Source organism: Bombyx mandarina, chromosome 12 (assembly GCF_030267445.1).
Source record: "Bombyx mandarina strain Sakado chromosome 12, ASM3026744v2".
Lineage (NCBI taxonomy): Eukaryota > Metazoa > Arthropoda > Insecta > Lepidoptera > Bombycidae > Bombyx > Bombyx mandarina.
The window spans coordinates 2,965,374-2,988,108 of record NC_143219.1 but is presented as its reverse complement, the minus strand read 5'-3'; the positions used below and the strand labels follow the sequence as shown (position 1 = coordinate 2,988,108).

The window sequence follows — 22,735 nt, the reverse complement described above, 5'->3', positions numbered from 1 at the left end:
TTATACAATAAACTAAGTTTATTAAACGAACGTTTAATTAAATGTAATATGTATTATAATAAATAATAACAAATATTATTGGCTGAATGTCACTTGAAATGTGACGTCAGATGTATCAATAGAATTGAATTCTGCTGAAATCTTGAATAGTCACAGTTCTCGTGATTGCAAACGACGTGTCGTCGACTAAAACATATCGGGCTAATTATAAAATATGAATAATTATTCTTAGTAATCATTTTGTGTATGTGTTTGTATACATTGCATTAATTGATTTGAGCTTGTTCTTTGACTCGATACGATATATTGAACTGTTTATTTAGGTGTATATTTATAGAAGAACTGTTGTGAATGTCAACATTACTACATTGAGGATATCAATATTTGCTACTGGGGATATCCCAATAGCAAAATGACGAAGCTGAACCTCTGACCTTGAAAACATCGCCATATTTGAAAGGTTAGAGGGTTAATAAGTCATATGTAGGCGGATCTGATGTTATACTGCATTTGAGACTTCGACTGACTCAATTTGACCTCATGTCTTAAAGCGAGTTACTGCTTGCTCGTTATGATGCATAAGGTTTCCAGTAATTAGTCCACGTTCTTCCGCTACTGCTGAAAAAAAAGACCAAAATTAGCAAACACGCTTTCGCATTTATAATGGCATATTTAATTTAAAACTTTACAATCATTTTTTTTTATTTTTTTTATTGCTTAAATGGTTGGACGAGCTCACCGCCCACCTGGTGTTAAGCGATTACTGGAGCCCATAGACATCTACAACGTAAATGCGCCGCCCATATTGAGATATAAGTTCTAAGGTCTCAAGTATAGTTACAACGGCTGCCCCACCCTTCAAACCGAAACGCGTTACTGCTTCACGGCAAAAATAGGCAGGGTGGTGGTTCCTACCCGTGCGGACTCACAAGAGGACTCACTCAAATTGAGCATATTAAGTTAGTATTGAAGCTTAATGAAGAGTTCAAGTAGACTATTGTTTTTTTTTCTTTTTCTATTGCTTAAATGGGTTCACGAGCTCACAGCTCACCTTGTGTTAAGTGGTTACTGAAGCCCATAGACATCTACAACGTAAATGCGCCACCCACCTTGAGATAAAGTTCGAAGTTCTCAGTATATTGTACACGAAATGTTGTATGTTGTAAACTTTAATAGTGTTAACAAAATTAACGTAGGTTGAGGCTGATTGAAGTTTTCATGGCATCGATTCAGACTTCAATCTCATGTCTCAAGGCAATACGTACCCATGGGGGCTCCACTTTTTTTTTTCTACCAATGCTGATAGCCTTGAGAGGTTATTTCAGCTTCGCCTTGACGTGTGGGTAAGCTCGCGGGGCTCAAACCGGAGTGTTGTTAACACTGGCCCTAGCAAGAGCAGTGCTTCGAAACTACCATCGGATCGGAAAAGTGACCCACTGAGAAGATTCGGCGAGAAACTCAGTGGGCTATGTCTATGGGTCTCCACACATTCGTGTGCTTAGTGCTAGTTTTTTAACGTACTCGATAGCGTAAAAGTTAACTCAAATGTGTATGCAGTTGGAACAGCGCCCCTAGCGGTAAACATAGGCAAGCGTTCCAACTCCATACAAATTTGTGTTAACTTTTACGTTATCGAGAACGTTAAAAAACTCACACTAAGCACAATGGTATTGACCGGCCGTGAGCTTGTTCATCTATAAAAAGTTGTTCCCGGAGATTTTTTTTTTTTTTTTTATTGCTTAGATGGGTGGACGAGCTCACAGCCCACATGGTGTTAAATGGTTACTGGAGCCCATAGACATCTAGAACGTAAATGCGCCACCCACCTTACGATATAAGATAGCTCCGTATAGCTACAACGGCTGCCCCGCCCTTCCAACACAAACGCATTACAACTTCACGGCAGAAATAGGCAGGGCGGTAGTATCTACCCGTGTGGACAGGTCAACAGGCCCTCCTACCAGTAATAAGTAAGTATAATATATTATGTAATAAAATCTATCCAAACTTGAGATCTGAGTTCAGGATCGAAGCTGGAATCGGTGGAGACGGGACCCGTAGTGGCTCACGGCGTCTGAAGTGCTGCATTGCATTCTTCAAACGTTACGGACTTCAAGCGTTGATAGTCCGAGGCGGCAATGTCTCCGAGTCAACTGTAATACTTCAATCCCAAAAAAAGTTCCAGGTCATGAGCGAATGAGAATATTTACTGTCTGAAACACCGTGTGTTCGTCTGTAAAGACAGTGCCATGGACTTCCTTACCTATGACCGCTTCGTTCGAAGGCACGTGTTGTACTGCTGCTAGGAAGCAAACGTGAAATTAGATATTAATTAATTTATTAAAAGACGTAGACATATTTATAAAACAATTTTTATGGTTTAATTTCGTGTTTTTTTAATTATCATTACATTATTGCCAACGTTTCGAATATTTTATAATTTTCGTGGTCACAGACGAACTAATGTAAGATTAATGACAGAAAAAGTTTTGTAAATATAAAATTCTCGCCTGTGAAGAATACCTAAAGGCAACAAAACAATTCCGTAATGATATTCCTTGCGATGGACCTAGGCTATTTTTTATTCTTGCTTAGATTGATATGTATAAATTAAATTTGACCGAATGCATTACGCTATATTACAGTAGGTAACATGATGCAACCGCTGACCACATCTAGTGAATGATTTTTTATAAAATTGATTTTTTTGTGTTGATGTCTATAGGATCCGGGATCTCACGTATTTTAGTTTATTTGATTCATCAGGACTTGTCTAACTATGTTTAAGCACAACTTTCATGAAAAAAAAATTATACAAAAATGTAATATGTAGTTACTTTAATGTTGATTTCTTCTTATATTTTTAAGAATGGCAATTGGACTCTTACGGTACCATTGTTGCCAGACGAATCCGAGTACTCACGTTCAGCGATTTTGTTTAGTTTTCGCACATTTGAGCACTTTTATGGATGCTAAGCAGTTAATAAACCACCGTTATTACACATTTGAACCGGAAGCAACACTAAATTAACAGAACTAGTGGTCCCGCAGTAGTCGAAATTCGACTATAATTAATTGAAATTATATGTTTGTACACTATTAAGATTCTATTTTCAAAGACTATTATACTTCTATAATCACAAATTTCGCCAAAACTACACTATAGAAAAATATTAATAAAGACAAACAATATTTAATCTATTCTCAATTTGACAACAGACGTCAAGAACAAAAGTTTGACAATAAACAAATAGTATGAATGCGTGTGTGCGTCAAATACATAAATACATAGTAGTGTGTGTAATGTTTTCTTTATTGATTTAATGGATCTTTTATGCATTATTTTAAAAAAATATTAGCATTGTGCACTTCTTCTCTATATTCTCTATAAGTGTGGAAAATTTCATACTCCTCCGTCCGCGCAATTTTCGTAAAAAGGGATATCTACAAAGTTTTTGCTTCACGTATTAATATATAGATAAAATAATACACACAGCTTCGCACCTCGAGTTTCCGTCAAAAAGTCATAATGTTGTTTATTACTAAGTGCTAAATTTACGCTAGCTATTCTTCCAATTCTTTTGCAAAAAATTAGATAGAAAAATTCCCTTTGAAGTGTTGTGTTCATTGTAGTAAAAGCAAAAGAATTCGTGAATAGTGGACCTGTAAGATCAGACACTGACGTCACTCACTCCGTCTGTATGTATTGACCTTACCCCTCCAAGGTCGTTGAGGAAGGTCGGCTCTCCCCAGTCGAGACCCTCCCGAGGGCGACGGACGAAGGGAGATCTTTCTGTTTGTTACTCTTAACCTCGAGACGCCCTTTAGAAAGTTTTTCTTTCGAATTGCGTTGTTGCTAAGCTTAAATTTTTTCTTCGTATACTTATATTAGATGACATTGGCAACAATATACATACACACAATCAAAGATTTTTAGATAGACATATTGAAAGGTTTAAATATATCAATCGTGAAAAAAAATTACGAATTGTTGAAAGAATATCATTAGAATATCTTTTCTAAAAAAGAATGTAACCTCTATATGATTTATGACATAAATCTTAAAGGAGGTTATAATATGTTACCATTTAGAAACATTAGAAATATTAAAATATTTTATTTTTTATTTTTATTGCTTAGATGTGTGGACGAGCTCACAGCCCACCTGGTGTTAAGTGGTTACTGGAGCCCATAGACATCTACAACGTAAATGCGCCACCCACCTTGAGATATAAGTTGTCAGGTCTCAGTATAGTTACAACGGCTGCCCCACCCTTCAAACCGAAACGGATTACTGCTTAACGGCATGAAATAGGCAGGGCGGTGGTACCTACCCGCGCGGACTCACAACAGGTCCTACCACCAGTAAAATATTGAATATTGAAATATAAAAAAAAAACACAAAAACTGGTGGAGCAAAAGCTTTAAATGTTATTTCTCTTTATAGAGCAACTCACTTTGTGCTATGGTTTTACTGGGCTAAACTTTATTTTGATGTTAATAAAATAATACATTATACATTTATTATATTATATAATACTATAAATAATACTATAAAGAGGAAAGATTTGTTTGTTTGTTTGTATTGAATAGGCTCCGAAACTACTGAACCGATTTGAAAAATTCTTTCACTGTTTTGAAGCTACACTATTCCCGAGTGACATAGGCTTAAATTTTTTCTTGAAAAAAAATTTGGGATCCTTACTAAAACTCCAATAATGTAACCCAAAGTGTAAAAAAATTACCTAAAATATTCTTTACATCGCGTGACCAGCGAAAACTATTGATGATAGAATAAAATAATGTACTGCGACTGTGTAGAACACATTATTATTTACAATAAGTGTCGCGACAGCATATGTCTATTATAGTTATGCCGCAATAATGTTCTTTTTGGTGAAGACCCGAGCGGAGCTGGAGCGGGCCGCTAGTACATTATAAGAGTATTATTCGAAACGTTTTTTCAAATATCAAATACTCTTAACAATCATAAAGAAAAACAATTACTAATCTAGATTCTAAACAGAATAAATCTTTTAAACCTAGACGGTCTGCAATAAAACAGCAATTTTCTAATCTTTTAGACAGCTCTATCATTGTGTCCCCCATAAATCAGTGGGTCACCTCCAGAGCTCCCTTCGGTAGACCATAATCGACTAGAGCTCCCGCAGTTTACCTTATTGTTTCGGATAACAACGAAAATTTTATATGATCACGTCCACTGAATTAACTAGTCTAATGGATAACCAAATAAAAATAGTTCAGTGAAACTTAATCGAATCAAATGCTTTTGTTGTCACGCTCAAAATATATTTGTGTCAATTCGCTTTGTTGTAACGAGTTACAGTCTAAAAGATTTTGGCAGATTATGTTCGTTTTGTGTGTTAGATTTTTTTTAATTCCACCCCGAAAGCCATCGTAGATCGAGGCGTTCTAAAACTGATTATTGATTTTTTTTAAAACGAATAACGCTTTCAGTGTGTTTAGTGTGAGTTTTTTAACTTCTCGAGCTTGTAAAAGTTACGTCAAATTTTTATGGAGTTGGACAGCATTCCTACGTTTGCCGCCAGAGGCGCTGTTCCAACTCCATACTAATTTAGTTAGGTTAACTTTTACGTAATCGAGTAGGTAGTAAAAAAAATCGCACTAAGCACATAGGTTCGGAATCGATTTTAAACACAGAAGCTTTTTTTTATTGCTTAGATGAGTGGACGAGCTCACAGCCCACCTGATGTTTAGTAGTCACTGGAGCCCATAGACATCTACAACGTCAATGCGCCACCCACCTTGAGATATAAGTTCTAAGGTTCAGTATAGTTACAACGGCTGCCCCACCCTTCAAACCGAAACACATTACTGCTTCACGGCAGAAATAGGCAGGGTGGTGGTACCTACTCGTGTGGACTCACAAGAGGACCTACCACCAGTACACAATACTATTTCAAAATCGGAGATGACTGTTACATAATAGTAATTTTCTTTCATTGACTTAGCTACCACTTCCCTATAATGCTGTTCAGTACTAAGTAGAGTTAAAAGTAGGGGAGAGATTAGATTTGTGAGACACTGGCAGCCACTAGAATTTACATCTTTATATTGCAAAGGGAATGACTTATCTTAGTAACAGCTGTTCAATATCGTGTACAAATAGAATGTTGAAGATTTTTGAAAATTCCAGCTCATATTGGCAACTTTACTCCAAATTATGTTTGCAATTACGTTGATTAGAAAACAAACCCGGTCATCGTTCTCATCGAACCCGTCACTTGCGACGAAGGGCTCGACGAGTAAATTAACCCTCAGACACAGCCCATTGAGTTTCTCGCCGGATCTTCTCAGTGGGTCGCGATTCCGATCCGGTGGTAGATTCTGCGAAGCAAGGCTCTTGCTAGGGTTCGTGTTAGCAACGACGTCAGGTTTGAGCCCCGTGAGCTCACCTATTAAGGTTACGCAGATATGTCCTCTCAAGGCTCTCAGCTTAGGTAGGATAAAAAAAAGTGTGTGTGTCCGCTCCGACGCACGACTGGAGTTTACTGGATGTGGTGACTTACACATGATTGCGTAGTTCACAAGTCTTTGTGTGGACGGCGCGAGGTGCGCCGTCGCAGTTTCCTGCGCCAGTCGTCCGCAGACCTCTGACCGCGAAGCTCACGTCACATTTACTCGCACACGCCTGTCTCGATTGACTAAGTTTATGTTGAATGTTTAGTGTGTATAGTTTTACGTCTCCTTCTTTGCCTGGACTTTTTCTTACTGTTTGCTGTGAACTATTCAACTGTGCTTGTGCTTGTCGCTTTTCTCCTTCTGATCGTTTTTATGTAATAAATTGCTGTGTGTGTGAAATTGGACATAATCATTCCGGTAACGGATCTAAACCCCATATTGTCTGAACCAAGACTCACGCAGAAGACCCCATAACTGGTGACCCCGACGTGATCTTCTATCCGTCACGAAGAGGCGACCGGTGTTTAATGGGCAATCTTCAGTCGCCATTATCGACTGCCCCGAATGTTTTCCGATGGTGTGTAATCACAGGGCTGGATACATGTCTTTGCTTGTTGACCAAATTTGAAGTGGTACCAACAAAGGGGGAACCGCTTATAGTTGGACTGGGATCTTCTCGTAGGGGTTCGCCTACGACCGTGGAGCTGCTGACGATTGCGAGAACGGGACCGGGTGTGCACTTCCATCGTTAGGGCGCTGACTTGTTTTGTTAGTTCGGTTATTTGTCGAGCCATGACATTCAGTGCTCGTCAGCCGAATTACTATATGGTGAACCCCTGCGCCTACCAGGAGAATTTTTTGGTCATAAAACTGACAAGCATGACACGGATATAACTGATTTTTCAGCCCGCATCAGGTCATTTGCCAGCAATTTACAGCCAGTCCCAACATCACATCATTCTACCCAGAAGATATTTATCTACAAAGATCTTGCATCTTGCTCGCACGTATTCCTCAGAGAAGACGCAGTCAAACGTGGATTTCAACCGGCGTATAAAGGCCCCTACAAAGTTATTAACAGAGACAACAAAGTGTACAAGCTGTTAATAAACGGAAAAGAGATCAACGTTTCCATAGACAGGATCAAACCAGCTTACTTATTAGATAGCAACACAGAAAAAATACCTAAGCAACTCTATGATGAAAAAGAAAGCCTGGAATCGCCGCGCTCGTCTCACAGAACAAGATCGGGTAGAAAAGTCACATTTCCAGACTACTATCGCCCATCCTGAGGTGGTCTCTGAGGGGGAGTGGTGTGGTGACTTACACATGATTGCGTAGTTCACAAGTCTTTGTGTGGACGGCGCGAGGTGCGCCGTCGCAGTTTCCTGCGCCAGTCGTCCGCAGACCTCTGACCGCGAAGCTCACGTCACATTTACTCGCACACGCCTGTCTCGATTGACTAAGTTTATGTTGAATGTTTAGTGTGTATAGTTTTACGTCTCCTTCTTTGCCTGGACTTTTTCTTACTGTTTGCTGTGAACTATTCAACTGTGCTTGTGCTTGTCGCTTTTCTCCTTCTGATCGTTTTTATGTAATAAATTGCTGTGTGTGTGAAATTGGACATAATCATTCCGGTAACGGATCTAAACCCCATATTGTCTGAACCAAGACTCACGCAGAAGACCCCATACTGGATATAAAAAATTAAACGAAACAATACGAGAAATAGTTCTATATTACGACAACACGATACACTACAGATTATTAACAAATTAACGAGACACAAAACAAACGACTAACAAATATATGAAAATACAATAATGAGAGAAACGCGCGATCAGTACGAGGCTTTGTGGCGGACTGCCGGCGCAGCAGCCCGGCGCGCATTTCGTGTGACATGCGCATAACGCATTTCGTGTGACATGCTAGTACGATTTTGGTCCCCATAATTTTCATACCCCGGGCCTATATATGTAAATCGATTCTAAAGGAGTAAACTCCAAAAAAAACAAATCTAACTAAATATATCTGGTTCTCGGAACATATTTAAAAATTATTAACGTCGAATTTGGTGTATGTATTTTTATTTAAGGTTTAGTAAAAAATATTGTACTGAAATGTTAATTAAGTCACGTTGTTCGCGTCCCGAGTATTGTTTCTTCGTGTGTAGAACGATACAGGATATCTTGCGTTTAGAATTTACATTAAAAACGATTCATTCTGTTGAGTTTGTGTACTTGGCTTGTCAGTTTTAGTTTTGTTCGATTTTAAAAGCCAATGTGAAGTTCTTTTTTTTGTTATTCACAATACCCTAATGTTTTTGAATTTTGTTTTAACGCAAAGGGAAAGCGAACGCTGAATGAAAATATTTTTACCTGTATACATATGAGATTTAACTTTTCCAATCTAATTCGCCCTACAAATGTACCATTGAAGATAAATTCCGATGATTTTTAGCCTATTAAAATCAAATTGTTTTTTTACGACGAGTAATTAAACCTTATTAAATGATTGCATATTAACCGCCAAGAAAACGAAAACAATAAACAGTACCTAATTGCAATTCTAAGAACAGAAATCCGCAGTACATTATGCAAAACAATACTTGGAAAAATAAACAATAATAAATGACTTAGGTTTTAAGCAAGAACAAGAAAACAAAAAAAAAAAATCTTAATTTCAATATAAATTGAAAACTCAGGATCTACAAAAAACGAGCATTTTGTTTTAGAAACTAAATTTAAAAAATGATCTAGATTTTCCTTAGTTTACACTATATTACTGAATAAGGAAAACAGTAGAAGTGACAAAAGCAGACAAACATGAAGAAGAATTAAGACAAAAACACTAATAACATAACCGCTTAAGTACGTGACTCGTGACCGGCTTTGTTTGTCGACAGCGATCTGCCAATAATTGGCATTGGCATTACCAAGGAATCTATATTGAATAACACAGCTGTTATTAGTTTTCGTTACTTGACATCTTCTATATATATAAAAATGAATTGCTGTTCGTTAGTCTCGCTAAAACTCGAGAACGGCTGGACCTATTTGGCTAATTTTGGTCTTGAATTATTTGTGGAAGTCCAGAGAAGGTTTAAAAGGTACATAAATATGAAAATGCTCGAAATTAAATAAAAATAACAATTTTGTTTTCCCTTTGATGTGTCCCCCGTCGGACGTATTTCTTTTGTTTGTTTTAAGTTTATTTTATATAAAAGTTTAGGTCTTTTATTTATCGATTGAGGCACTACGAAGTCTGCCGGGTCAGCTAGTTCGCTTATATAAATAATATGTTTTCTTTCCTCGAGACAATACAAAAGCTAAAACAATTACTCTGTTGATAAAGTGAATGCGATGATATTGAGTTACTGTTTATTACTCGGAATCGCTTCGCATTTGTTCTTGACGTCAGCGTTTAGGTCAAAAAACAAATAAAGCTCTGCTGCTAATACAATACCGTCTCGAGCCTGTTTTCTAAATACTGAGCCTGCATAGTCGGATGATTTCGATGCTTGAAAGGCAAACGTAACTAATCGACAATGCGTGAAATTTACAGTAGACTAATTTAAAGTTGAAATTAATTTAAATTATACCTGAGAAATACCTGAAAAAAAATCCATTTTAACGAATCTAGCTGTAGGATTGAAATGATTTTAATAGACCTAGAATTTTTTTTTTTGCGCATCGAATATGTTTATTGCCTATCATTTATGTACAAAGCAGTTATTGTCGCTTAGTCACGTTTACCTTTCAAGCGTCGATTTATAAAATAGGCATTTTAAATGAATTTTAAGATATTTTTTCTACGCTACATACTGGAAATATTAGCTTGTTTCCTGTATATAATCAAAGCTTGTTTCTCTTTCACTTCTAAATTCGGTAATACTCAGATATGAGGTTTAAAAACTGGGCATGTTACATTTTGAATTTGGTTTATTTTGATTTTGGTACTTTCCATGATCATTTTTAACCGACTTAAAAACAATATGAGTTTCTTAATTCGACTGGTTTTTTCTGTGAACTTTTTTTTATTGCCCTTATAGGCAGACGAGCATACGGCCCACCTGATGGTGAGTGGCTATCGTCGCCCATGGACTTCAGCAATGCCAGGGGCAGAACCAAGCCGCTACCTACCTCAGAACTAACTCAGAACTTTTTCTAGGTGCACCGATTTGCTATATTCATATAATATATTCTATGGCATAATTTTAATTTGTAAGGATGTGCTACTCATATGGTCCCATTTCAATTTTATCAAGATTTCACCAGTATTTTTTTGAGTTATTTTTAGAGAGAGAGAGAGAGAGAGAGAGAGAGAGAGAGAGAGAGAGAGAGAGAGAGAGAATACACTTTATTGCACACCAAAACACAATTTACATTCAAAAACAATCAAAAAAAGCAGATACATTTGTACAATAGGCGGTGTTATGGCTAAAAGCGATCTCTTCCAGACAACCGTTTAATTTATAGAAATTCTGGAAAATATAAAAAATATAGCAGGTATGTTGCGGTGTGTATTTTTAGCTTTGCATATTTAATTGACTTCGGCTACATTGATGATATTCTCATTTTGTTTGCCGAAGTCGGTATTAAATGTTGTTAAATTTAGTTTATCCTGCTGTTAGTTGTTTTAATTTATCCTTTTGAACTCAACTGTATTATTTATGTTATATGTCACGGAAGATTTCAATAACAGGATATTCACTTGTTTTGCGCTGATTCCATAATCTAATTCCACAAAGGTTCATTGATCTGTGCCAATCTATTTTTTAGTCAGAACCTTATAAAAAAGAAATTAACTATTTTGATGCTACGGTTGCAAGTTGATGCTACGGTCAACTGTAATATGCGTACTAGATGATAGTTTGTATTTTATAGGCATATTTCAAAACTCTGTTACCATTTAAACAAAAAAATTACTAAATCTAGGATAACCACTCGAGGTTACCAGAATAGGTAGGGAGAAAAAAAATTAAAATTAATTTTGCAATTTTAAGCAAATCCGAACCCAAATAACTACGTCGCTTCAGCAAAAAACATTTAATAAGCAGTGAACTAACAACAAAGCTTGATAAGTAGCCGTCGCGGAGTCGTGATGTAAAAAATAAATAAAAAACTTAGAAAATTCTTGTAGCATTCCGTTTGGCCTGTCGAATAGATAACAATAGCACCGTTCTGTCTCCACAGATAAAAAATGAGGCCTCGTTCCGTATTAAGCGTTGGACAAAATCGATCGATTTCAATATTTTTAAATTCAGTATTTATTAAGGCGGTATTTAAAAGGCTTTCATTGCGTATTGTTCGAACACGTTTACTCGTTGAGGGTTGCTGGTGGTAGGACCTCTTGTGAGTTCGCACGGGTAGGTACCACCACCCTGCCTATTTCTGCCGTCAAGCAGTAATGCGTTTCGGATTGAAGGGTGGGGCAGCCGTTGTAACTATACTTGAGACCTTAGAACTTATATCTCAAGGTGGGTGGCGCATTTACGTTGTAGATGTGTATGGGCTCCAGTAACCACTTAACACCAGGTGAGCCCGTCCACCCATCTAAGCTTTAAAAAACTATTCTCGATGTTTAAATATATAAAAAAACTTCTATAGCAAAATGGCTCGGATCATTAAATAGAAAGAGCAATACTCAAAGCGTTCGAATTTGTGTTCGATTTTCTATTTTTATACATTCCGGTATTCTAATTTATTAATTATCATTTAAAAATAATGTCTCACAATATCGCCGAATAGTTTAGACACGAAGGATCAAAATTAAATAAGTTACTGCTTTAATTATAGCAGATAATGGTGAATTTCTTTTAAATTTCTCAATTTAGCGCATAAAATTATCCAAACGGTGATCGAATGTGGCCCACTTAGACGAAAATAGGTAAATCGTTATCCGAAAAATAAGGTACAAACGAATCAACGATGTATAAGTCTTTTCTCAGCTATGTTTCGCTTTAATTAAATATCGTAGTTAGGTAGGAACACATTTTGTACTACTGTATATTCGATGACGGGTCTCAGCCTGTAGCTAATTGTTTGTTAGAGCCTGTAATCACTGTTGAACGTGACCAGATTCAAGTTTCGAGTTGCATTTGGATGGTCCTTCGAGCCGAACCGCTTGAACGACAACTTAGTGCCAATGCATGTGGGCTGCAGCACCACAGGAGAAATTGTAGACTCGAGTTTTCAATCTCAATAATATTATTTCCTTTGGTTTTCACGAGTCGTTGATATAATTCAAACTTCTTTGAAGGTTTAATCTCGCTCTTATTATTGTTATCATATTATTTCCAGCATTTCAAAGGGCTCACAGTCTTCTTTGTCACTGACATGACAATGACGATAAAAATGCGAGATTAAACCCTAAAAGTAGTTTTGATTTTTTTAATCATCTCGATTATGATGCATGGTGCCAAAACAATGCTAGTGCAAATCTATCATATCTTAGAAGTATATGCTGACGGCAGTCTATCTTTAGCATATGCTTTTGTATGACGTTCACTAAAAGACGTGGCGCCATGAAATAGTATGTAGGTATAGACCTTGAATATTCGACGGGATCGAAAAGAAAAAACGAAAAAGTATTGTAAACGAGGCCAGAGGTTCTCAATAATTTGTCCGACTATTAACCAGAGAATATGCGACATGCGTGGCTAGTAGTTTAATTATTAATGCGCCCATTGTACTCTATTTTGGGCAGTGGACTGTATTTTGTGTTGGGTCGCTGGCTAGCTTCAATTAAACTTGATTTAGAAAGAAGGCCTTTTATTTATAATACAACACACATGCTAAGTACGACCGGAAATTTTGTACAATTACAACCGACTAGTGTTGCCACATGTTCAAGTGTTGCCACAATAGAAACGATTATAAATAAAATGTTATGTTTATGATTGCCTTAAATAAATTCGTACTGAATCATCCGAACTTACTGAAGACCAAATCATGAAAGCAAGAAACGCATAGCTTGATCCATAACTTATTTTTGTTGGCAGATAATCAGTTCACCACTATAATACAATTGTTACTACTCACCTTAAAATAGCCGCCTTGCCGTTGCTTGACGACAGAAATAGGTAACGCAGTGATATCCCCTGTGCTCATTTATGTCTAAGCACCAGAAATTAAGGTACTACAACTAGAGGATTAAGAATTAGATAGAAACATCCACCTACCATAGACGGACAGCTAATGAAGCAGCTCGTGGTCTTTAAGGTCGCATATCCGTATTTTTAACTAATAAACTCCATTCTCCATATGCAGTAGGAATAATAGCATTTCATCACTGACCCGCCTCTTTAATTTCTTACCTTGAGTAACGGAAGTAATCTAGGCTGTGAACTGGCGTTGGTTGATATCAGTGCTCCACCTATTTTTGAAATTATGATGCGATACAGCTTAAATTTGGAATAACTAATATTTTAGAATAACTTGGTCTTGTTACTATAGTGTATGGTATATTGGTGGGTTTATATCGGCGGCATAGGTTGTCGTGTGTATAGTATTACGTAGGCCACTTAAAGTTAGCTTACTTGTGTTTCCATCTTCTTCTTACTCTTCATTTACCTGCTAATAGATACTTAGGTCGATCGAACAGGTATTGAAAATGAAAAAAAAGAAAATTCCCAAGCTCCAAATCTAGTGTTAATTTCTTAATATTGTTGAGTAGATTAAAAAACATGTCGCGGTAGTCATCACAGAACACAAAATATTTGACAAATGCCTGAATCTCGCTTACAACATTTTCAAGATACGCTTGCATATAAAATATAATAGTTCCGAACAACAACATTCGGACCGTCGCTCTACCGAGCAATATCACCCGTTCGATGGAAGATCTTCCCTTTGTCGTGTACTTACACGTGTACACACTTAACACACCTAAACGTGTACATACACTAATTAAAATAATTCAATTCGAGACTCGAACAAAATTCTGTCTCAAGATAAAATGAGGAATCAAGTCCGCTACGTTTGTACATTAGTCATCAGTGCGGCTCAGTCTAGAAAGTACAAGAACTATAGCGGAATATTGCAAGGGTGTTAAAAATAGATGTTCGATAAAAGCTCCTTGGTTGTATATAGAGACACTCGCCCACACACTGCGAACTTTAATTCCATTGATCTCATGTTTTTTTTTTTTTTCGCAACATTTATTTTGTGCAAAGCAGTATAAATTGTGTTTTTTTTGTATTAAGTTTATGACACAAAGAGGAAATTATATAATTAGTGAATATGCATAGAAATAAGTTTAAAAATATCTAAAAATTATGTATACAAAATTTCTACGGTCTACTTTCACGCGTATTTGCCTCATCGTGCCACGGAGTGTAAGTTTTGTATAGTGTTTTAGTTTGAAAGAATAATAATAGAATTAGTGTCATTGACACGTGATATGTATTATCAATGTGTGTACTCAATCAGTAATTAGTGATTCGCTAGGTTCTCTTGCTCCTTTTATATTACGGGCTTAGGTTTTTAGCATCAATGTTAGTATACACTGAATGTGTCCGAAATGTTTTTTTCTTATTTTCTATGGTTTTTGGCGTATAAAAAGTACTTCACCGATTTTCGAATTATGTACACTGTTCCTTGACCACGAAAACGTTAAAAGTATTTTAAACGTCCGAAATAATGTTACTGACAATAAATAAATGTAGAATTAATCCGTAAAAATATTTTATATCACATTATTTGAAATATCATAATCGATTGCAAAAACGGCAATAAAAAAATCTTAGAAATTACAAAGCAATCCACAGACGAGATTTGCGATTTTGTTTTAATTAAATACAATATATATGTAGATAATCTAATTTAATTAATTTGAAATGGTTTGAAAAAAAGAATCACAACTATTCATATTATGGCTTTTAAAACAATACTTTCAGTTACAGTTGCCGAAACTGTACATTTTCAACAGATATAATAAACGTAATTAATATTCATTCAAACTCCTCACGGTCGAACGTCACGTTTTTTTTTATTCGATTTAAAACAAAAAAACAAAAAAAATTATTCAATCAACGGACGAAATTGTTTGTGATGCCTCGTTCGATCGTATCTTTTTTGGTCTGTGTTTAACAAACGGTCTTTGTCGTGTACTGACTGAGTCACATTGGCCGTTCGTGTCACTGCACCCAATTGCTAAGCGAGGTGCCATTAGGCTGATACCTGGAACCGGCCAGTAGGTATCGAACTAGTTCGGATATTTCAGTCTGCCGCGAAGAGATCAAGGTCGTCTAGACAGAAACCCGGGCTAGTTAATTTTGACAAGAAACCTAAAATTCTCCGAAGGGTTTCTAAAAGAATATTTTGAATTCAGAAGCGATAGAATGAGACGCCAAGATCAGAACGTATTAGGAAATCTTCGATCTCTTTTCACGTTAATTTACAAGACGAATTCCTTGCGTTCACAATGATAATTAGAGGCATTCCTATGAATCACCCAGGCGAGACTAGGATTTTTATTGGCTGTTCGGATTGTGCGTCTTAACAAAGACTTAATAATATTTTCGTTACATTTAGAATGAACTTGTCCTTTTCCAATGTCAGTTTGTGCGAAAATCGTTATTGAATCTTAACCGAACCGTTTTAGACTTGATAGTATGGTAAAAACGTTTTGAAATCACCTCGGTAATGACGAGACCGTTGGAAAATATCACAGCGTCCGCTTAGCGTCACGCGAAATTCGCGTCCGACTAATGTACAACGTGTAATTGAAATGCGAAACAAATACCAAACCATATGATTAAACTGATCCAACGTATGATTTCTGACCGGCATCTCTCCGCTCGACAATCGACACTGCCCGTCGAGTGAATTAGTCAGTTAAATTGAAGTTTTTTGTGACGACACTTTGTTTTTAATGTTCGGGTTTGTGTTTTTGCGAACCGACATCTAAAAATGTTCAACAGATACACATTCGTATGTGACACACGGGCAGATAAACCCACAGTTAATTCGGCGTTGGCGGGGACGACATACGGCGCTGTCGAAAACTTTTGCGGAAACCAGTTTAAGCTGCTTTGCTTTGAGCTGTGCACGAGGAGTTCGATGACCATTGCAGATCGTGGTCGTGCGATTTTAGGTGCGAGGGTGTTCGCGCTGGAGGGGCAAGGAGCGAGGCGCGAGGGTGAGGCGAGGGCGGGCGATGTGCAGCCTGCAGCGGTCATTACCCGGCGCCGTCATTAACGCGTGACTCACCGTAACTCTTTGTCTCCACACTCGACGCTCTACTCACCTCCCGGCGGAGCCAGGGGTGCCACCACGTGCTCGCGCCTCGCACGTGCTCTCCAACACCAGGAACACTAGAGATAGATTGCGCTTGAAGATAACCGCCGACACGGTAAGTGTACTCCAACAAGCGCCTGGAACTATGATCACCAGAGCACCTGATGAAGTACAATGGGCGTGCGGCGGTCGTTGCTGCTGTCGCTACTCCGTGCGGCTCGTCGTCGTTCTAGGAGGAGACACCGCGCGCTACTTCAGGTACCTGACTCGGTGAGGACAGTCCTGGCGCCGGAGTAGCGCGCGGCGCTGCCGCCTGCTTCTATTTATATCGCGCATCGCGGCGGAGAAGCGTACGTCTCCGATGAAGCTCGGGGCTCGACTGCATATCGGAGCCGACAGTCGTCCCCCGCGCGTCCCCAGACGTCAGCTGACGGCGGCTGCACCGGCCCTGACATTGGAGGCGCGCCGGCGCGCGGGGGGTGAGGTCGCTGACCCCGCCCGCGGAAGCCTCCTCGCGAATCTGACGCCCCGCGACGCGCCCGCAACCCTACGTTCACTTGCCGCGCATTCACCAATTTAGCCCTTTCAATGACTTCAGTTTCGCTCTGACCCACCTCATGACATTATTGTCTGAATCTAATTAGATTGTATTGCTCACTGAGATCGAGTTTGTTCAGTAAATTTATTTTAAATCATTTATCATGCTAATTGCAGATTTATGTTTATGTCTACCTCGTCAATGTTCTGTTATATGACTTAAAACCGAAAAACCGACGGAACGGCAAGTCAGACGGATGTTTTATTCGATAAGCCACATTTGAATTCATATCAGTTCATGAACCATAAAATTAAAGAGCCTTGAAGAAGTGTAATGACATTTGATGGATGCTGACGTCACTCACTTGCTTTATGGTGTTTTACGAGGGAAAAGATTAGGCAATTCGTTTCACCTATTTAGTTCAAGTGTTGGTTAAATTAATCAAAATAATTTTGAACTCTTTCGTTACGAAGTCATTTTTAACAATAACACATAATTATTCGAAGAATATATATTGAGTTTTGAAATTAATTTAGACGGATATCGATGTTAGTAACAAAAGTATGTGCGTTCTCTTGCGTATCATTGAGCCTGAAATACGAGATTTATTTCCAGTTTTATCTAAATTAATCAACAAAATGAATCACGATAGAGTGACTTATATTTCTTATCAAGTTTCGTTGGCTTGATGTCGTAGGATTTCATCATCGACCTGATTTTTTTTTGATGCCCTATCAATTTTGTGCGGAACTGCACGTGCAATTTTAATCAATTACACCATTATAATAGTGACGTGTACCGTACTATTTAATCTAATGTTATCGATATTTTAAATGTAGCATGGCTAAGGAATCGTACATTTTATATATTCAATAAGTAATTTCTTAAGGTTTTTTTCTTAAACCTGCTGCCCTGCCTATTTCTGTCGTGAATCAGTAATGCGTTTCCATTTGAAGGGTGGGGCAGCCGTTGTAACTATACTGAGACCTTAGAACTCATATCTCAAGGTGGGTGGTGGCATTTGCGTTGTAGATGTATTATGGGCCCCGGTAACCACTTAACACCAGGTGGGCTGTGAGCTCGTTCACCCATCCATAGAATAAATAAACAAAAAATAGGTTTATTTTCTCTTTATGAATCGATGTCACAATGCTTATAATCAATCTACATATATAACCGCATACAATTCATAAGCCGGGGCGTGAATTCGCGCCGCTGAGCAAGGATCTGTCCTGAGATTGGTTAATGTGCTTACCTGGTATTCAGTGGTTGCTGGAGCCCGTAGACAACATGAATGACGCCACTCACCTTATGATGTGAGACAGAAGTCTTTACCTATGGGCTCCAGTAACCACTTAACACCAGGTGGGCTGTGAGCTCGTCCACCCATCTAAGCTATAAAAGAAAAAAAAAACTGAAATCGTATTCTACCACGGCTTTCCTAGAACTTCGCCATGGTGGCTTCTGCCTGTGCGAGATCATAGTGCACTGTACCACCACCTTCTTAGAAAAAAATATACGAATAAATCCATTCCCGAAAACAATGGCATCGATCATAAACTTTTTCTTTTCAGTAAATGTGTATAATATTTTTGGAAAATTTCTTTAAGTAAAAAAAGATTGTCTGAAAGATAAAGATTTTTGCGATATGACCGCCTGTTATATAAATTATGAATGCCCGTTCACTGAGTTTTAATGCTAATTATGTTTTTTGTGCAATAAAGTATGCTTTCTCTCTCCCGCTCTGTTTTTTTGCCATCAAAATCGATTAAAATTTTAAAATTATATTTGAAGCGTTAAAATAACGGATACAGTCCTATTGCCGCGCTGTGCTAAGCTCGATCAAGTTTCTCCTTTGCGCGGGCAAGGGGTGCTTGGACGCACGCACCTAGGCTTGAGCAGATTTAGCAGATCTATCAAAATCGACAAGCACTTGGTGCGGCAGTCATCTATTGACAAATAACGAGAACTAGTTGCCCGCCTAATGATTTTTGTATTGTAGAATTTATTAACTTCACTAACAAATGATAAAAGTATATCGCTCCATCCTTCGGGTGACGTTTAGGTCGTCTACCGCGGCCTTGGGCGGAGACACTGTCCCGACCTTTGCGAAGCGATGTCCTAACGTGACATTTTACCCTTGCCCTTGCGAGGTGACTTTTGAATTGATAAACTTTAGTGTATTGTAAGTGGAATGTCTGAGTTTGACCAAAGTTTTTTATCGCCTTCATCCAATTCAAGTGATGTAAAGAAGGCACTCTCTTACTTACGATCATTGGCAATCCATCACAACCATCTAGCTTTAGCATTACTTATCGCCAAGGGCGATATATACCATGAAGATTTCATTCGTTTCTAATTCAGTCCGTTTCACGAGACCTTTTCCTTGTTGAGGTGATAAAAAAAAAAGTTAAAATTAAGTGACATTGTTTGGCAATTGTGTAGGTATGCGCGTGTGTGCGTGCGTATTTTGTATTTTGAAATACGATCGAAGTCATTCGAAGTTTCAATTCTGTTGCGTAAATACTGGCTGGGCTGTACGGCACTTAGACAAGACTGCTCTGGAGTAGATCTAAAGGAGAGTCACATTAATATAATACTCGACCAAAAATTTTTTTAGATATCAAATAAAAACAACTATGTATGTTAGAGATTTAAATGAAATACGTGTAACTTAGGTATTTAAAGTTATCTAAAGACCTTTCTTTTGTTTTTGTAATAAATATTGAGCCTAAGACATTTGTTTTCACTATCTTTCTGAACTATTCTTGTCTTGTATCTATTTTTGTTTTGTATTGCTTTGTTTTAAACATGTAAATAGTAGAAGAATTAAATCATAGTTTGGACCCGTATTTCATCGGTTCCAGTACGAAAACTTTAAATTGTATAAACTGTAATTTTCATAGTACGATTTGATCTTTTACGTACAAAAACCAAAGTCAGAGTATCCTATACTATGAACTTACAAACAAAATTTACATTTCGTTAATAATGTTCCCACAAAATAAAGCCAGTTTAAATAACATAAAATGCATGTTATACCAATCAATATGCAATCATTTAACGTAGACACAACTTTAATATTTTTGCATCCAAATGAGACGTACTTATAGCGGCTATCTAGCTTCTACTATTCATGGATATTGAAATCTCTAGCTCTGAGCTGTTGATAAGCACAAAAAATCGAGAACTGGGTTTGTAACTAAATAAAAAAAAAAATGTTCAAAAGTACAAGACCTTGACGTTGCAGAGTTCAACGGCATTATGATGACGTCACGAGTAATTAAAGTGATAATAGGTAGAGCACTACGTAATAGCGACTGTGAACAGATAATATAATACGTTATAATTATAAATCTACTGTCAATCTCCTGTACTCTTGAAACATTATGGTTATTTTTCACTTCTTTATTTATTTTCATTGTAGGAGGACGCGTAATAAGACCAGTGAGTGGTTACCGTAGTTCATGGACATCAGCAATGTTAGGCGCAAAGCCGAGTCGCTGCCCTAGCGTTGAGTAATCTCAGGAAGCACCGTGAGGGGAAATTCATACTAAAAAAGTTTTCTGGAAGCGCACCGTGGATGAATGCACCGCTTTTTGATAGTATAAATAAACCCAGCTCTGATGGCGGGAGTTGCGTTCATAAAAAGGTAGACGAAGGGAACATCTCGAGGACTTTCTCAAAGCACTCCCATGGAAAATAGAGATTTCATAAGTAGGTATAGTAAAAGGTAGGTACATAGGTGCAAAAATTTTGACAGTGGTAATAGATATGATATTATATGAATAGATAATCTGTTTTTTTTTTATGTCGGTTAATCTTTTTTTATGTTGAACGGTGCACAGTTTGCTTTAATGTACTGGCTTCAGTAATTGCTTGACACATGATTCGTAAAAGGCTTTCTACATGAAAACCTCAAAACAATGTAGCGTCTTTACCTGCAACTAACATTCTTCAAGTTGATATCACCTTCTCAAATGTGCATAATAAATAGCAGTTTGTTTGGGATTAAATTCTAGATGTCTATTAGCGACTGTGTAGATCTCTGGAAATAAAATGTAGTTAATTAGCACACAAATAACGCGCATAAAACATGACGTGGTTTCATTTCACAATTATTTATTTCATAGACAGTATAAAAATACTTCGTTTTACGACTCGATCACGCTTCGTGCAACACGTTAGGGTAAAACACTCGAAACATCGATACTATTTTGTACATTTATTATTTTATAGGCGTTTCTATATTCATTGGCAACATCGTAGGATACGTCATGAGATGTCAACAGGATAATTTCGGCGGGAACGCGAGGGGCGAATTTTTTTTTACTGTGTTGTTTTTTTTTTATTGCCTTTGCAGGCAGACGGCCGTACGGCCCACTAGATGGTAAGTGGTTACCGTCGCCCATGGACTTCAGCAATTCCGGAAGCAGAGCCAAGCCGCTGCCTACTTGGACCCCATTCACCTTGGCGTTGGGGTGAATCAGGTTACGTATGGGGACAATAGTTTTTCGATAAGGCTGGCACTATTTAGTTGTTAGGTAGGTACCTAACTTTAGGTAATTAACTTTTTAATATCTCTAATGAGTGACAAACTTTGATGACTAAGTTAAATTATTTCATATTCTTAAACACTAAATAAAAGTCATTTTCAGTTCAACAAAGTTAAATCAAAGAACTCAACGAAAGTATTGTGACATCCCAGATTTGTCCCTATTCTACCTCTAGTCCCTATTCCCTCCAATCTACTGTAACTGTTTAGTGTTTGTGTAAAATGAAGCAATGTCCATTGTCCCTCTACTTGGCTTTTCAGATACCTTCAAAAAGTGCGCTGACCATTTTACTGGGATATTATTTCAGTTCGTCTCAGCATGTCTCATTGATAATAATTTAATTAATCTCATCCAGATTTATTATTATTTCAGATAAATCGACTTCATTTCATTCCACACAATTAAATATTTATAAACTATATACTAGATACATTGACATCGTAACAAGCAGATTGCCAGACTGTGAAAAAAGAAAATACGCAAGCAAGTAGGTACCTGCCTACCCGCAGCGCAGTAAAAAAATTTTTAACCAAGCTATTGTCTTTTGTTTACTTTGATCGGTGGATGCGCTCACGGAGCACCTGGTGCTAAGTGTTATAGGAGCTCAAAGACATCAGCAACGTAAATGCCGCCACCCACCTTGAGACACGAGTTCTAAGTCTCAGTTTTACAATATAACGGCTGCCCCGCCCTTCAAAGCAAAACGCATTGCTGTTACACGGCAGAAATAGGCAGGATGATGGTACCTACCTGAGCAGGTTCAGGACGCGGATTTCACTCAGTCAGTCAGTCTCATAGGCGATCTTCCTCGTATATATCGTGCATAAACATTACGTAAACGATTATTGACTAACTACTTTTTCATAGAACTTTTTTGACAGACTCGCTGGTGCAATAGTTAGCGGTCCTGACTATTGCGCTGAGGGTCGTGTGTTCGATTCCCACATCGGGCAAAC

The 22,735-nt window shown here is 37.7% G+C and overlaps 1 long non-coding RNA gene across 1 annotated transcript; it reads right to left on the bottom strand.

Annotated features, from left to right (window-relative positions):
- LOC149501735 (uncharacterized) lies at window positions 1-18,897 on the bottom strand. Its single transcript, XR_016324029.1, has 2 exons — window positions 2,264-18,897; window positions 1-2,161 (listed from the first exon to the last, which is right to left on the bottom strand). It is a non-coding gene; the product is annotated as an uncharacterized LOC149501735 (long non-coding RNA).
- Window positions 18,898-22,735: the final 3,838 nt, after the last annotated feature.